Here is a 17645-nt window from a genome sequence, read left to right as displayed (position 1 = left end):
TCCTGTTGCATTGGTATCTCTTTATCTCTAATGGTGCTTTTTGTCTTAATCTTGCTCTGATATTAGAAGAGCTTTGCCAGCCTTCTTCTGGTTAAAGCCTACATTTATATCATTTTTCCATCCTTTCCATTTCAGTCTTCCAATGTCTTTGTGTTAAAAGTATGACTCTTACAAGCAACAAAATTTGATTTCGTGTCTTTTTCTTTGAAACATATCTGATAACCTTACTCTTTTATATGGGGTTTTTAGTCCACTTACATTAATGTAATTACTGATACGTTTCGGTTTATTTCTACCATCTCACTCTATATTTTCTATTTAGCCAACCTCTTTATTCCTTTTTTCTTCTTTTTTCCCTTCTTTTGGATATCTAGCTTTTTCAACATTCCATTTTTTTCTCCTATTAATTTGTTAATTATACATTTCTTACTCTTTTCACAGGGTTAATTTCTTTAGAGATTATAACATGTATTAGTACTTTAGTCAAGAACTCATTATTACTTTTTTTTGAGGAAGATTAGCCCTGAGCTAACATCCATGCCCACCTTCCTCTACTTTATACGTGGGACGCCTACCACAGCATGACTTTTGCCAAACAGTGCCATGTCCACACCCGGGATCCGAACCGGCGAATCCTGGGCTGCCGAGGATCGGAACGTGTGAACTTAACCTCTGCACCACTGGGCCAGCACCTAATTATTACTTTTAACAATTGCCAAATATGGCTAGACCTTTAAATTCCATTTGCCACTCCCTCAAACTCTCACATTATTGTTTTCATAAGTTTTAGTTGTACATATACTTTAAATTCCACAGAACATTAAAATGATTATTCTATAGCTTCAGTATTCATCGTAACTGCACGTAATTGTTCTTTGGTGTTCATGCCCGCATTTGCTTCTTTCATTCTGGGAGAATATCTCCTCTCCTTGAGGAACTTTGGCTAGTTTTTCCTTTAGTGCAGACCTGATAGTAGCGACCGTGCACATTTTTTTCCCTTAAACCATCTTTATTTGACTTTCTTTCTGGAAGTATAGTGTTTTTACTGGCTATGGATTTGTAAGTTGGTGATGATTTAATTTCAGCACTTGAAAGATGTCATTTCATTGTGTTCTGCCTTCCATCATTTCTGTTGAGAAGTCAGCTCTCACAGTCTTATAAAATGCTCCCTAAAGTACTATGTCTTCTTTTCTTTTGGTGTTTTTATTTTCAATGTTTCTCTTCGTCTCAGCTGTTCAATATTTTGGCCATGATGTTCTCAGGTGGCTTTGTTTCTTTTGTGTGTGTGTGTGAGGAAGATTGTCCCTGAGCTAACATCTGTGCCAATCTTCCTCTATTTTTTTTAGACACAAGCCATGCTGTGTCCACACCTGGATCTGAACCCATGAACCCCAGGCCACCAAAGGGGAGCACGCAAACTCAAACATTACGTCCCTGGGCCAATCCCTCAGGTGGCTTTGTTTCTGTTTATCCTTCTTAAAGCTTGCCAAGCTTCTTAAACCTGGGGTTGATGTCTTTCACGTGTTCTGGACAATTCTTGGCTATTATCTCTTTGAATAATGCCAACATTGCATTTTCTCCCTTCTCTCCTGAAACTTTAGTTACACAGATGAGAAGGTCACTCACCTAAGATTAACTTTCCCTTTTTCTCCATTTATATTTCTCTAAGCTTCTGTTTTTGTATCTTCCATTTTCTCATCCTCAAGCTCACTAATCCTGTCTTTCTCTATCTAATCTGCTGCAAATCCCATCTCGTGAGTTCAAAACTTCAGATATTGTATGTTTCATTTCTAGAAGTCCCATTTTATTATTTTTTTCTTAAAGAGTGGCACCTGCGCTAACTGTTGCCAATATTTTCTTTTTTTCTGCTTTTTCTCCCCAAATATCCACAGTACATAGTCATATATTTTAGTTGTGGGTCCTTCTAGTTGTGGCATGTGGGACGCCGCCTCAGCATGGCTTCATGAGTGGTGCCATGCTGTACCCAGGGTCCGAACCAGCAAAACCCTGGGCCACTGAAGCAGAGCACACGAACTTAACCACCAGACCTCGAAGCTGGCCCCCTATTTTATTTTTATACATTTCAGTTCTCTGGTGAAATCCTCTGTCCCTTCAAATATTTTGCCCATTTTCTGAAACATATCAATATTAATATTAAATTTTTTTCTGCTATTACCAACATCAGGATCGTTTGCAGGTGGGCTCCAGTTCTCTGGAACCCTCTCTCCTTCGTGATTACCAGTCTTGAATTCTTACCTTTTTGGAAGTCTAGACATTCTCATTCTGTCCCAGACATTGTGTACAACATATCCATCTTTTTGGTTGATATTAACTTCCACCCAGGACAGTTTACCCTTTTCCTCAGTTCAGCAGACACTACAAGAGCCTCGCCACCTCAATTCAATCAGGATCGACCTGGGTCAGCACAAGGGCACAGGTCTCGTAAGATTCAGTCATCTGAGCTGTGACCTCCTCAGTTTAGAGGTTTCAGCTGAGAGCCTGCCAGTTCTTCTCAGTCCTGAAAGATCCTGGGAGATTTGGGTTCTGCCTTTCAGAGGTTCTCAGTCTCCTGCCTTGTGCAGCTGTGGGTCTCTCAGTCATTTCTGCTTCTGTCTCTCTGCCCTAAGGTACTTTTGCTTTCTCTTCCAAGTCTTAAACCTTTCCTCTTTCCACCCTAACCTTTTCGCCTGACCCTTCCTTCTCTCATCTTGTCCATCATAAAACACTCTGCCTGGTTCCTTGCACTCACCTCTCAGATGGGTCAGGACAGAATAGCCTGAGTTAAGTAATTCAAGACAGAGGCAGCTGTTAGAAACATTGAATGTGGCAGGGTGAATCACCCACATGCCCTCCTCCCTCAGGAACCCACTCTTTCTGCTACAACCTTGTTGCCCTGTCTCTGGATAGGCCTGGGTAGCCCCAGTTCCTGGCCCTGGGATACTTTGATGATGAGCTCTCTTGTGCCATGGTGGCAAGAGCCACAGGGCAGAGCACCATTATCTAGGGATCAAGATGAACCCAGGAGCTGAGGCCCAGGAAGAGAGACTGAGGACCTGAAGGAGAAGGAGGGGCACCTCAGACAGACTCTGGAAAGATCACGGGTCAGCAGGGCCAGGGCTTGGATAAGTGAGGCAGGGCCAGGGGAGTGTGGGTCCAAGTCTGGTCCCTGCCCTGTTCGTCCTGCAGCTGAGGGAAGGCGGGACACAGAAAGTCTGGAATTGCGCAGAGAGATGAAGCCCTCCTGAGACTGTACCAGGTACCTCACCATGGATGAAGGAGGAGACATGCCCCTCTGGGCTGGAGTCCCATTCAGTGGAGAAGTTCAGGGACAGTGAGGTGACAGGTCACTCACTGCTTGTGGTGGGCCAGGCCTTCACTCCCTCCAGGTCACGCTGGGCTGTGAGCTCCAGGAAGACCTCAACACTAGAGGCTTCTGGTGCTTGGGCTATAATGGGCAGGACTTCCTCGCTTTCATCCCAGAGACCCTCACATGGATGGTGGCTGCACCGTCAGCCCAGTGCATCAAGAAGCTCTGGGAGACCCAAGGCCCCAGGGCTGATCTGGTTAAGATTTTCCCATGTGTGACTTGTCCTGCACAACTCTGGAGATACCTGGCCTCCTGGAGGGGCTTCCTGGAGAATTCAGGTACTGACCCTGGCAGGAGAGTCCATGAACTGAGTTCTCCCCTGGTTCCTACAAGGAAGAGAACTTCCCTGTTGTTCTCTGAGTGGGGGTCCTGCTCTGCCTTTAGGTTGGGTGCTGAGTTCTGACCAAATATTGGAGGATGCACACCCATGTGAGTCGGTGAGGGATCTCCTCTGGACCCATTGCTGGTCCATCAGCTGGAGAAGCAGAGAGTCCCCAGATGTGGGCCCAGATCTCAGACCTCAGGGCATAGGCAGACAGGAGAGGGAAACTTTTTCTCTGTAAGACCCTCATTCCCTGGGATGAGGACTTTGAGGAGAGGAGGCATCTAAGTTTGAACTGCTTGGTGGAGGTTCTAAGATAGGGCCAACCTGGCTGGGAGGTAAGAGAGAACAGAATATTCCAGCTCTGGAGCGAGGGTCACATATTCAAACCCAAACCACCCAGAATCATATTATGAGGGTAATTCCACTTTTGTTCTGCTTGTTATTATAGAAGAGTCCAGTTTAAAATTTCCTCCTTGCCTAAGTCTTGTGATAGAAAAAAAAGACAGAGTTTTGGGATACTGATGTGTGTGGGAGGAGGATGAAAACACCTATAATCAGCCAGAGGTCCCCAGAGGAATGCAAGGCCCAGGACAAAAAGATCAGCGCTGCAGAGTCAGCTGTCCTTCCTTGTGGACAGTCCTCCCATTGCCCCCTGGAGCATGTGAAACCAATTTTGTCATGGAAGAAGGAGGTACATCACACGTAGAGCAGATTCTCACCCCACCGTAGACCAGAGCAGCCCCTCTGTTCCATTACTACCTACAAATTCTTCCACACTGTGTGCCAAGCATCCTCAGGTGGATGCGCTGGTCCCTGGGAGCAGGAGTTCATCTCCTCTCAGGTTTTCCAGGTGGGCAAGAACCTGACACCCTCGTAGGGTCCTGGGACCATTGGGGCAGTGTGAGTGCCTCCCACAGTCTTCTCTCCACTGGGGACAGAGCCTCCCTGGAGGGGGGCCTGGGCCAATGTGCATGGGTGACTTCTCAGGGCTGACTGGTTCCTGCTCTTGGTTTCACTTCAGTGCAAGGAGGGAGGGTCCTCGGCCTCACTGCACTCTTCCTTGCTTCCCCCAGACCCCCTGTTGGTGACCATGACTCACAGTAAGAACCCAATGGGCACAGTCACCCTGAAGTCCTGGGCTTTTAGCTTCTATCCTCAGGGTGCCACCCTAACCTGGCTTTGGCATGGGGAGCTTGTGCACCATGGCACCTTTGGGCCTGGACCCATCCTGCCCAGTGGGGATGGGACCTATGAGATCTGGGTGGCCACTCAGATTCTCCCTGGAGAGGAGCAGAGGTTCACTTTGCCACATGGGACACTGCAGGCTGAACATCACGTTCCCTGTAGTATTTGGTGAGTACCTGTGGTAGCCCTCGGGGTCCAGGGAGCTGGAGGCAGAGTCAGTGTAGGAGCCTCATATGAATAAGGGGCCACTGGTCATAACTGCAGCCCATTTCACAGTGGCCTCCAGGGCATCAAGATCAGAGCACTGTCTGTGCAGCTGCTCCTACTGCTGCTCCTCTCACTGTGTCCTGTTGCTGCTGTACTGTATTTGGTGGTGACCGATGCCTAGACAAGGAAGGACACGGGATGTAAGAGTCCAGGTGAAAAGCACATGGGACAGTGAGGAGGACAGATCTGATTTTTCTCTGGGTGGTGAGTGGAGACAGCTCTCTTCTGTTAAAAACAAGGCAACGGGTCCCAAACGGAGTCACTTATGCTAAGTCCCACCTCACCAAAGCAAGACTTAAATTAATTGCAGATTTGGCTCTCCCAGAAATGGAATCTTAAACCTATCAATCAGAAATTGCCTGATCAGCATTAGTTAGGTAATCTACCTGGTAGACCCCTGCCATCCCCTAAAAGGGAAAGTGACCGTGCAATAACCAACCTGCCTTTTTGCCTAGTGTAACTTCCTCTTTCCTGCTCCCTTCTGCCTTTAAAATCTCTTCTCTTAAATAACTCTTTGGAGCTCCTTTCCATCTGCTAGATTGGGTGCTGCCCAGTTCATAAATCATTGAATGAAGCCAATAATATCTTTAAACTGTACTCAGTTGAATTTTGTTTTTTAACATTTCTTTCCTCCAGGAGAAGCATAGACAAGCCCTATTCCTGCTTACAGGATGAGGGGACCAGGTCAGCATTATGAAAAGTGGTCCAAAAAAACCCTAAAAAACAAGCAGGAGGCAGCACTGCAGGCTGGGGGAGACGGCAGTGTCCCATGCAGAATGGGGCTGGCTTGAGACTTGCAAAAATACCGTGGGACATGAAGTTCCCCAGAACCCAGGAGACCAGTGGGACCCCCTGAGGGCAGACTCCTGGGGAAGAGCAGGCTCTGGAGAGAGGCCTCTCATCTGGATCCCAGAGGACTGAGAGACCTCCTCATCCCTCAGTTTCCTCCTCTGGAAAGCAGAGATCACATGGAACCTACTAAAGGGCTCGAAGTGAATGTGTTTTGAAGGGCACTTAGTACATAGTCACTCCCTGAACTTATGTGATAAATGCCTCCACTCCCTTCAGGGGATGGAGGATGACAGGCAGCACAGGATTTAGGAAGTCTCCCACTCAAAAACTTGACCAGAGACAAGACCCTCCTACAATTGTCAGGCATGAGGGCACCATCATGGTTGTAAGTCATGTTCTTGACAACCACAATGGAGACCCCAGGCCCTGGGGAAGGAGCAGTGGACTGAAGAGGTGCCACCCTCACTTGATGTCAATAATAACACCTCGATGGCATCTCAGTTACCTCCTGCTGCATAACAATCCACCCTACACTTAGTGCTCACAAACAACCACTTTGATCATTTCTCAGTGAGTCACAGCTAAAAGGTTAGTGAATCCTGGAATGGGGAAGGCTTTGGGCCAGGGTTCACCAGCTCATTTGCTAAGAGCCACTGACTTACAGTCAAGTCTTCCCCCCGAAAGAGTTCAGGTCTTATAATCTCGGTCCCAGGCATTTCTGGGGAGGCTGTAGGTAGGCTGAGCCCCAGGCCTGGTTGTCTCTACCAAAAAGGTGGGTGGGGTCAGGGTGCAAAAGAGAAGAAGGTTCCCCAAGGCAGGATTTGGTCTGGCATCTCCAGGGTGGGAGGAACCTGATCTCTCAGGGCAGCTAAGTCAGGCCCTGAGGGCAGAAAAGAGGAAGGAGATCAGGACAGGACAAGGCAGAGGATCTTAGAGGCTGTGCTAGCGGAAAGGCAGCATGGGTCAGGCCAGGGCTCCGTCGACACTGAGAGCCACTAAACTGACAGCGATGAGGCTTTAAAGTGAGATAACCCTAAGCTTGAAACCTGTCCCTGCACCTCCATAGAGGTACCAAGAAGCTATTTTCAGGTAGTACTTTCCACCTCTGTGTAATAAGGACAAAGACTCCATTTTTGATGCTAGAGACTGACGGGTTCAGCCCATCACCTCCCATTTCTACTCCACATGGCCAGACCTGTAAAAGAGCCAACACCCTTTCTCCCTTGACACCAGCAGGAAGTTCCAACCACATAAACCTATCACACATCCAGGAACTCTCACTCTGACCTCGTCCTAACCTAAAGAAAGGTCAAAGCCACCCACCTCACTTCACTTGGACTTCCCTCCAGACTGATCACGAGCCCTGCTCCTTGGGGAGTCCAGTTGCTGTTTCCTGCATGTGTGATCAATTTTATTTCATACATGATGGTGCCTGTGTGTCATTCACCCCACATCAATATAGATCTCTAGGCAAGGGCTGCCCGACCTCCAACAGGAGATGCTAGACATCCAAGTAAAACATTCCAACAACTAGCTGCCTCTTCATCCCCCATCCCAGCCCTGCCCACTCTGGTTGTCACCATTCAGGGACAAGTTGGCCATCTGTACTGGTCCTAGAGTTCTACGAGGACAAGGAGCAGTACTGCCATGGTCACCACCTTGTGCCCACTTGTTGGAGACTCTGTCTCTTCCCCTGCAGAGGATGCTCAGGGTCTCGCAGGAAATAAGAGTATCCCCAACCCCCACTGGTCATGTTCTCTCCCCCTGGGTCCCAGGATACAAGGAAGACCCTGACAGGAGGCCCCACTACAGGTCACAGACATGGTCTGGACTGGCTCCCTGACTCCCAGCCCTGCTCCACCAGTCCCTGGCCAGCGCCTCAGACACTCCTGGAGAAGCCGCAGGTACTATGTTCCCACAGCCTCTGCATGGTATCAGCAGATCTGTGCTTCTGGAATGTGAAACAAAGAAGGAAATTGACATTTCTTCCTGTTACCGGCTTCCCCAATAGCTTCCGCTTTTGTCCCAGGAGCAAACAGACTGAATCTTCCTCCTGGAATCATGAGATTGTTATTTCTATCAGTTCTCAGAAAGCCCTCCTAGGCAAAAAGCAGAACCTCAGTGGAGTATCAGCCAAGTAAGGAAAGAGTCAGGTATGCAGGATGTCACTGAGTAGGGGCTGGGACTCCCAGGCCAGAGGGCCCACCTGCACATGCTGGCTGGGGAGGTCCCCAGTCATACTGTAGGTTTCAGGCCTGATCTCTGGTACCTGCAACAGGCAATTAGATGACCACTACCTGGATGAGCAAGACAGATCTCTTCTTTGCATTTTAGAAGGAGGAGCTGACAAGTTCTCTGGCAGGGCTGTACGTGCTCCACGCTGGGACTCCAGATGTGCCCCAGTGCAACACTGCTGAACTGGGAAGATTTAACATTTGTAATTTTTTTAGAAACTTGAATTTACCCAGAAAAACAATAAAGCAATACCCAAGTGCATGAGTCACCCCATCTTCCAACGTAGCCAGGGCAACCACAATTAGATCCCAGATGAGGTGGAGGTTGCATCATGCAGAGATGCTGGGTGATGGGGTGTCCCATCCTTGGGCATGTGTCTTGGAAGTGGCCACATTCTGAACACGTTTAGATGATCTCCACCATCACTATAAACTGGACTCAGCCCCAGTTCTGTAGAGAGACTCCAACTCCCTCCTTCCAGAGGGATATAAGGAGATACAATTAGGAGGCAATAGTGACACAGGAAAACACAGGCAGATGATGACCTTGGAGATTGCACACAAAGTCCTCTCAAGCCTATAGGTAAGCTTGGGACTTACTATCTCAAGTTCTATGACTGGACTTCCAGCACATTTTCCTTACAAGCCAAGGGCATATCATGTTTTATGAAAGAATATACTACTGATACAGATTGTTGACAGGTGCCTAATAATTTTAAAGGAAAGGAAATTCAGGGAGTTATACCCATAAAAATTTGATCTGGCCAGAAAATGACTGGAAAGAAGAGTGTGGCCCTTGTCCCCTTAGAAGAGGATGAATTAGCAGCAGGTAGAGAGGCTGGGGTGGGGAGGGCTAGGAGCAATGTAGACACACCAGATACAGAGCAAGAGAAATGGAGGCAAGGGCTGATGGTCAAAAGACTCGCCACCAGTGGGATCTATGGTGACTCGACAACCTGGGAATCAATAAACTAGGACTAATAACATTAGAGTGAAGTAATGCAAACTGGACAAGACAGAGGAGCCAAAGAATAGTCAAGCATCTAGAACTCAACCTAACAGCTAGATTCCAGAGTTACTAACTGGGGGTGAGAGGAGGTCATCACAGAAAACTGCCCGATCTTAGAGTGAATATTCAGGAGACTACAGAGCATGTTGAAGATTTAAGCTCAGGTGATAGGACAGCCTTGTACAAGTTAATCATGACTGTTTCTCATTTCCAATGGATTACATATCAATACTTTCTTGGCCATAACAGGAAAATTTAAGACAGAATATTTTATTTTATTCTTGTAACACAAAGAGCTATTTGGACAATGTCAAGTGACATTTTTTATAAAACAAAACTATGCTTCCAGAAGAACTAAATAAATGGGAATACTTCCCATGGTGACAGATTAGAAAATTTATTATTGTCTGGATGGCACTACTCTCCCAAACTGATCTAAAGATTAAACATAATCCTTGTAAAAAATCCAATCACTCTTTTTACAGAAATTGACAACCAGAACCTAAAATTCATGATAGGCTAGGGACCTGCAATAGCCAACACAATCTTGACAAAGAAGAAAATACTTGGAGGACTCACACCTCGTGATTTCAAAACTTATGACTAAGCTAGAATAATCAGGACAGTGTGGTACTGGCATAAGGATGGACATATATTTCAATGGAATATAAATTGAGACTCCAAAAATAAGCTCTTACTTTTATGGTCAATTAATGGTCAAGGGTGCAAAGACAATTCAACAGAGGAAAGAATAAAGTTTTATACAATTGGATATAGACATGCAAAACAATGATGTGGACTTGTATATTGCATCATATTAAAAATTAACCGTGAAATGGATCAGAGAAATAAATGTAAGAGCTAAAACTATGAAATTCATAGAAGAAACATAGGATTAAATCTTCATGATGTGGAGATAGGCAATGGTTCCTTAGATGACACCAAAACCACAGAGAAATAGCTAAATTGGACTTCGTTAAGATTAAAAACTTTGTACTTCAAAGAACACCATCAAGAAAGCAAAAAGTCATCAAAATGAAAGAAAATATTTTCAATTCATATGCCTGATAGCAAAACATTCAGAATACAATAAGAACTCTTACTAGTCAACAATAAAAAGCCAAAAAAAAATTAAAAAACAGGCAAAGAATTTAAAGACATTTCTCCAAAGATGATATACATTAACCAATAAACCTATGACAAGATAATCAACATGTTTAATCATTAGGGAAATGTAAATCAAATCCACAATGAAATACCTCTCCACACCCACTTGTACATGAATATTCATAGCAGAATTATTTATAATAGCCCCAAATTGGAAACAACCCAAATGTCTATCAATGGATGAACGGGTGTTGTGTGGGTCTCAGCCTATTGATAGTGATACTGTAGGGTAGAAATGCCTGAGACATTCACCATGGCCCATATTACTTGTGGCAGCCCCACAGATATTTCTCCAACTGGCATCAATGTTGTGGCTGGGCCAGCCCTTGTGGTTCTTATGATCATAGGACACACTTCATCAAAAACCATCAGGGAACTTTAAAGAATAAGATTTATCACTCACAGGTCCTAGAGGATACTGATCACCCTGCGTAGGATGGATTCAGACTGAGTGTTATAGAGGAGAAAGAAAAACAAAGGAGTATTGAGTCTGAGTGTCTCCCGTCCCCAGATACCCACTCCGTGTCCCAGACATGTCTACACCAGGTGCATCTCTCTGGGCTCATTCAGGAAGCAGAATCCAGCAGTGATCTGGTCATCTGGTCCTCTGCCAGCTGATACTGAAGAGAGAGACAGAGAGAGTAAGCAAGAAAGAGATGGACAGAGACAAAGGGATGGACAGAACATGGGCAGAGGAATGGAAAAGAGAGACACAAGAATGACAGCAAAGAGGCTGAGAGAAATAAAAACAAAAGCAGAGGTAAATGGAACAGAGCAGGTAGACAGGGCCAGGGGGTTGCATTTTGGACAGAACAGGCATCCAGACCCTCCCCCTTCCCCTGCACCCCCTAATCTCACGGAGGGGACAGGGCCTTACCTGTGACAAACCCTGTCATCTGAGGACAGGGCCGAGGGCCAGTTCTGGCCTTTCACCTTCACCACAAAGCACTCCTGGGATCTGAACGACCAGGGCCAGCACTGCTTGAAGCAGACCATAAAGGTGCACTTTCCACATTTTCAGGTCCTGCCCAAGGGCACTACAGCATCATCATAGCAACAGTGCTTCAGGGGGTCATAGAACTTATCCCCACATGTCGTGTGCAGCTGGCACAGCATCTGATGAGCTCCTCTGGGGGATACTGGTAGAGACAGAGCTGGTGTGACCCAGGCAGCAGGGCAGGGGGTCCCAACGTGGGACCCTCTGGGAGCCACCCCCCACACCTGAGTGCCCCTCCTGGGCTCATTTGGAACTCTGTGTGAACAGAGGAGCATGAGGATGCAGAGAGTAGTGGGGACAACTGTAGGAGAGGAGAGGGATAAGGTGAGGCCGACAGGGTAGCCATGAGTCCACCTTGGGGAGCCCAGCCAGCGCCAAAGGGAAGGTCTGAGGGGGTGTCTGTTCTGTATGAGGCACATGGAAATGTTAAGAGCAGTCCAGGGTGGGATCCAGTCACCCGTGTTCAGATGTCTTTGGATTATGGGCCTGTGGAAAGTGAAAGGATGCAGGCAGGACACTTGGAAGAAGTGGGTTTAGGGTTCTGGAAAATGTGAATACTTCCTGGGTGAGGAGTTTAGAACAGGAGGCTCAGATACAGTCAGGCCATCAAGGGAGCTGAGCTGACACTCTTGTTGTCTTGTATACATGACTGACATTAAAACTGAGAAGATTAGGTTTGGCGTGGAAACCCAGGATATATATAGCATTGGGTGTGAGTTTGGAAACAATCAGAGAAGTGGATGGGGCTGATCTTGGGGATGTGGAATGGGTATCACTCTGATGGAATCATTTGTAGGGCCTGGAGTAGGGAGGAGGACTAGGTTGAGGTAAGGATGGGGTGGTGGCTGAGATTGGAGATGGGCTCGCTGGGAACTGGGGTCCTCCTTACGCAGGATGCAGCATCAGGGAACCATGCTCTGGGTTACCTGTAGTGGAGTTGAGAGAAGATCACCAGATTGAAGCAGGTGCTTTTATTCCTATTCAAAAACTGGTGATGTCATCAATCCTCTGCCTGGCCTGCAGAGACACGCTGGGCCCTGGGGCAGGACCAGATGCCCCACCACCATCCTCTCCCCCAATGCCTTCCTCTCACATCTAACATGAGGGCCTCATTCCCACTCTCCCTTAGGGGTGTAGTATTCTTATCCTTTCCATCCTTCCAGGGGGGTCAGTCAGCTCCCTGATCTCACACCCCCAGCCCAGGGCTCACCAAACTGTGTATTCAAGTGAAAGAGACCAGTTTTTGCACATCTGAAAATTTCAGGTTGAACAAGGTTGAGGAAAAGGGGAATGTGTGGGGAAGATGCTAAGGTAGCTCATAAAACCGAACATGACAAAGGCCCTAGAGGACCCTTGGGGCTCACAGTCCCCCACAGTGCTCTTCTCCATCTCTTGCTCTGCCTCTTCATTAATGGTCATTTATTCAGGAGCACTTGTCCACTTAGCACTTTGCATGCCCCAGGCTTTGTTTCAGACACAGATGGGGGAGTGGTGAGCAGGACAGTCAAAACTGACAATTTTCACTGAGTTTGAAAGAGAGAATGATAACATAAATTTTAGTTTCGTGGTTGTGGTCAATGTCATTATCAATATTACTTGCCTGTGAAGTTCTGTGGGAGAAATTCCACCACATGGGTAGATTCTCAAAGTCTTTAATCCTTAACATGCATGTTCAGAGGGAGATGGATGTGGGATTTCCCCTGAGAAGAACCACCTTGGGATCAGGATATGAAAACAGAAGGTGAAGGATCCCCTTCCCAGAGGGACACCGTGGGGTTAGTTCTGTGGGTCCAGGTCACCCCGTGCAGTGAGGACTGGGAGGCTCCTCCCACAGCTTCTGCAGGAATCTGTCTCAGGAGCACTCAGCCTGCACTTTGGTAAGATTCTCTCCAGGATCTGAAAAAGGTGGCCTGTCCATCTTGTAGGCAGTTGGTGTACCCTTTCCTGTGTTTGCAAAGGTCCTACCTTCTGCATCTCTGCTTCTCTGAGGGAGACTGCAATGCTCGCTCTCTCCTCCATCTGGAGCCCAGGCCCAGACTCAGCTCCTTCATGAAATGTACCCACTCCAGACAGAAACCAGGGTGAGGACCAAGTGAAAGACGAATGGAGCACATCCTTCACTGTAAGGTGGGAACCACATCAGTGTCCAGACCTAGCAGAAGTGGAGGATTCAGGGAAACATCCAGGCCAATTCCAGGAGTGTCCTCAGCGCAAGCTCTGGTGTTTTCCTGTTGGGGACACAGGTATTGTCACAGATCACCTCTGAGGGTGCCATGGAGATTGATGCTGGTACCCTCTCACCAGGTTTCCCAGGGTAAACCTTTGGATGTGACTTTGCCTTCTGAGCCTCAGTTTCCTTCCCTGTAAAATGGAGATAACCAGGCTCACCTGACCCATTGTCTTTTGGTCTAACAGAGATGACACAATTAAGGGCCTGGCAACAAATATTAACTGAGGATGAGCTGTGTGCCCAGCCCTGTGCTAGACGATGGGGACACAGTGATGACCCAGTAGCAGGTGCCATCCCACCATTGGAGGCCACAGACCACCTCAGACCATAATGGCTCAGAGAGGTCAGGTTTGGTTTGGGGAAACCCAGGGGGTGTGGGAACCCGGGGTGGGGGGGTCATCACTCACATTGGGAGTTCAGGGAGAGCTTCCTGGAGGAGGAGATGTCTGAGCTAAGATTTCAAGGATGAGCCAGAACTGTGACTATTTCAGTCTGATCCCAGAGAGAGAGGAGGGCAGGGCAGAGAGAGGAGGCTGGAGGGATGCGGCACAGTCAGTCCCTTTGGAGCCTCGGGGAGTACTCAGGACTTCATCCTCAGTGCACTGGGCACCATGGCTCAGTCCTGATCAGGAGAGGACAGTTCAGATTTGTGTCTATGAATATCTCTGTATCTGTGCGCTGTGAGGAGGATGAACAAGAAGGTTGAGACTGGAGTAGGAGACCACGGGAGATCCATAGCAGAAATATTTGTGCAATTACCAGAGACCTAAATGTCCTCTTTCTCCAAAGGGCTAGGGGGACAGCATGCTCCTCTTCCAGCCCCACATCTCCCCTGTGTCCTGGCCTCCTTTCTCTCACAGCCTCACAGTAGAGCAATATTTTCCAAACTGAATTGCAACCTTTTAGTAGGTTATATAACCACTTGAGTTGCTCATAAACTATATTTTTTAATTAAAAACTATATTAGGAAATGTATTAGTGTGTGCTGAACAGAATCTTGTCAAATGTTGTTTCCTGAAACTTTCCTTCAAGAATGTTGGGAGTCATGTAATGATGTAATACTTATTTATTGCTTAGTAAACTCATGAGTGGAAGAGGCCCCAGGCGAGGGCTAGTTCCATCCTTTGCTGACTGCTACACACTTAGCTGCCTCATCATGTTTTCCAGTTCAGGGCTAATCTCTCATGACCTTGATTCTGTTCACTTTCTGAAATGGCTTGAGGTAGGCCAGGACACAGGCCTGTGCATTAGAGGTTTGGACACCAGCCAGGGTGAAGAGAAGTCATATTCCCCAGGGCGGGGCTGGAGGTTTTTCTCTGAGAAAGGCTTAGCTCAGTCCACACTCCTGGGCCTGGAGGCTCATCTCTCAAGGGAGATGAATGACCAAAGGGCAGGTCAGAATAGGGCAGGGGGTCAGAGGCTGTGCTGGTGGGAGCACGGTGGCCAGTCCTGAGATGTGTGGGCACTGAGAGCCACTAATTCAACAGCATTGAGGCTTTGGGGTCAGACAGCCCTGAGTTTGCATCTTGCTTCTGTCTCTTCTCAAGGTATCAAAAAAGCCTTTGCACACAATCCTGTCTAATCCCACCATCAGCTCCCTCAGAGACCACATCCTACTGTGTGCACCACGGGACCTCACTGTCTGAGGACGGCTCTGTCTTCTGCGTAAGAGCCCAGATCTATGAGGCAGGACCCAGCCTGTCTTGGTTGAAGCCATCATTAGGTGTTGGGACTCAGCTTCTACTTATGGTTAAAGAAGGTTCTGGCTCTCTTGGCAGTACGTGTAAGATCCTGACCAGTCACTTGTTTTACTCTCTCATCCTGCTCCCTTGATCCAAGGAAGACACTGACACAATGTCCTAATGCTGGTCAGTGACACAGGCTAGAACAGAACCCAGGATTCCTGAATTCCAGTCCAGGAGCCTCCAAAGCCCCCTGGACGAGTCCGTCCATGAAGGACAGGCAGGCTCTGCTCACAGACTCCCCTGGACAAGAGCCGGGTTGATGTTCCCACAGCTCCTGGTCGAGGCTGGCAGAGCTGGGCTCCTAGATGTGAAATCCAGGAGAACACCGTCATGTTCTGCTTTTACTGGATTCCCCACTGGCTTCTCCTTTGCCCCAGGAATAAATTGACTGAATATCTCTCCTGTCAGCATCTGGGTGTTATTTCCATATGGCCTCAGGAAGCCCCTCCCAGGGGACAGGCAGGAATGTTGTGGACTTTGAAGTGTACAGAGAGAATGTCAGGTATGCAGGAGGAGGGGCTGGCGCTTTCCAGAGCCAGAACATCCTCCCCTGCTGGCTGAGGAGAAGGCTGTGTCATTCCTTTACTCCAGCCACATTATCAAGATTTCTGGAATTGACCCCTGCTCCCTGTATATGGACTCCTGGTGACCAAAGGATGGATGGTCTGTCCCAATCCCAGCCCTGGTTGAATCCTCCAAGTAAAACAGTGAATTAAGAGCCTACTTGTCACAGGAGGAGCTGGAAGAGCAGGCTCTAGGCTGTGCCTCCAGGAACGATGTCCAGAACAGCCTGCTGATGCGACTCAGGGATGTGAATATCACTTCTGCAGCCCCAGCAGCCTATCAGCACCTCAAAGCTATAGCCTGAACTCATGGTTGCTGCTGGAGAAACACCTGCTGACCCCATGGCTGTGGTGCCTCAAGCTTCAGATGCATCCAGAACCCCAGCTGCAAGTCCATCCAGGAAAGGTCATCTGAAGCTGCCCAGCCTCTGCAGACAGGGTGGCCCTGAGTGTGTGGGATCGATGCCAAGTGTCCTGTATACCCTTCATGGCTCCCAATCACCCTCAACTTATTACAGCTCCTTATTACAACCCCAAATGTCTCCCATGACTCAACTCCCATGTCCCCCAGATGCAGGCCTCACCACCCTCTCCCCACTTTCTGCTCGTCAACTTCAGAGTCTGTTCTCCCCTTGCATCCACATGTTTCAAGGTTCAATCATGATGATTCCTGTCTAACTCTCTCCCCACTCGCTTCCCGTGCATTCTATGCATTCTCCAGCTTTCAGTTTAAATTTCACCCTCCCTGAAACATCTCAGAACTCCGAGGCTGAGGTCAGTCACCCCATTACATCCTGACAGCACCTTGGATGTCTTCTGCTGAGCACTTATCATAGCTCTTTGTGGCTTTGCAGTCAAGAAAGACACCTGAGAATCGAGCCCAGTTGTGGCTTTTGATCTTCAATGAGAAGGGAAGAAGTTGTTTCAGGGACCAAATAGATCAAGGATTTTAGGTTTAATTGAACCCAACCAGCCTACACTCTGCACAAGCAGATGGGAATCAGAATCACACTATAAAGTGAAGACACTCAGGGAAAGTATCATTCCAGCAACAGAAATAATGAAACAGATCGAGTTGGTCAGCACCAAAGGTGTGGACAGTTCCTTCTGCGCTCTGGACCAGCCCCCACCCACACCCCCCCGCCCCCCATTCAAATGCTTTTAATTTTCTTTTCTATGTTTGAGGTAAAATACACATAACATAAAATTCATCATTTTAACCATTGTAAATTGTTATAGTTTAGTGGCATTTAGCACATTCAAAATGTGTAACCACCACCAAAATATTTTCATCACCCCATATGGAAACCCCAGACTCATTAAGCAATTGCTGCCCATTCCACTTTCCTCCCAGCTCCTAGAAACCATTAATCTGCTTTCTGTTTCAATGTATTTATGTACTTTGGATTTTTCATATAAATATAATGATACAATATGTGGTGATTTATGTCTGGCTTCTTTCGCTCATCACAGGGTTCTCAAGATTCATCCGTGTTGTGGAATGTATCTATACTTCATTCTTACGAGAAGTAATATTTCATTATATGGATATACCACATTTAGTTACCCATTCATAAATTGATGGCCACTTGAGATAGTTCCACCTTTTGACTGTTGTGAATAATGCCTCTACAAACATTTGTGTACAGTGATTGTTTGAACAACTGTTTCAACTCTTTTGGGTATGCACCCAGTAGTAGAAATGCTTGTTCACATGGTAATTTTATGTTTAACTTAGGGAGGAGCACACTAACAGTTTTCCAC

At 47.3% G+C, this 17645-nt stretch overlaps 1 long non-coding RNA gene across 3 annotated transcripts in view; it reads right to left on the bottom strand.

The window, feature by feature from the left end:
• Positions 1 to 9433: 9433 nt before the first annotated feature.
• Positions 9434 to 17645, bottom strand: part of LOC103543225 (uncharacterized) — a 209731-nt gene continuing 201519 nt past the window's right edge. For 2 of the 3 annotated variants that reach the window (XR_011530265.1, XR_011530263.1), the window contains exons 3-4: positions 12944 to 13571; positions 9434 to 10966 (exon numbers count right to left, since the gene is read on the bottom strand). This is a non-coding gene — a long non-coding RNA (uncharacterized lncRNA). Of the gene's footprint in view, positions 10967 to 11223; positions 12270 to 12943; positions 13572 to 17645 lie in introns of all 3 variants that reach the window. The other variant, XR_011530266.1, reaches the window with a different exon arrangement.

This window comes from Equus przewalskii, chromosome 20, assembly GCF_037783145.1.
Source record: "Equus przewalskii isolate Varuska chromosome 20, EquPr2, whole genome shotgun sequence".
NCBI classification, from domain to species: domain Eukaryota; kingdom Metazoa; phylum Chordata; class Mammalia; order Perissodactyla; family Equidae; genus Equus; species Equus przewalskii.
Note: the sequence above shows the minus strand (reverse complement) of the source record. Positions and strands in the feature narration are given on the sequence as shown.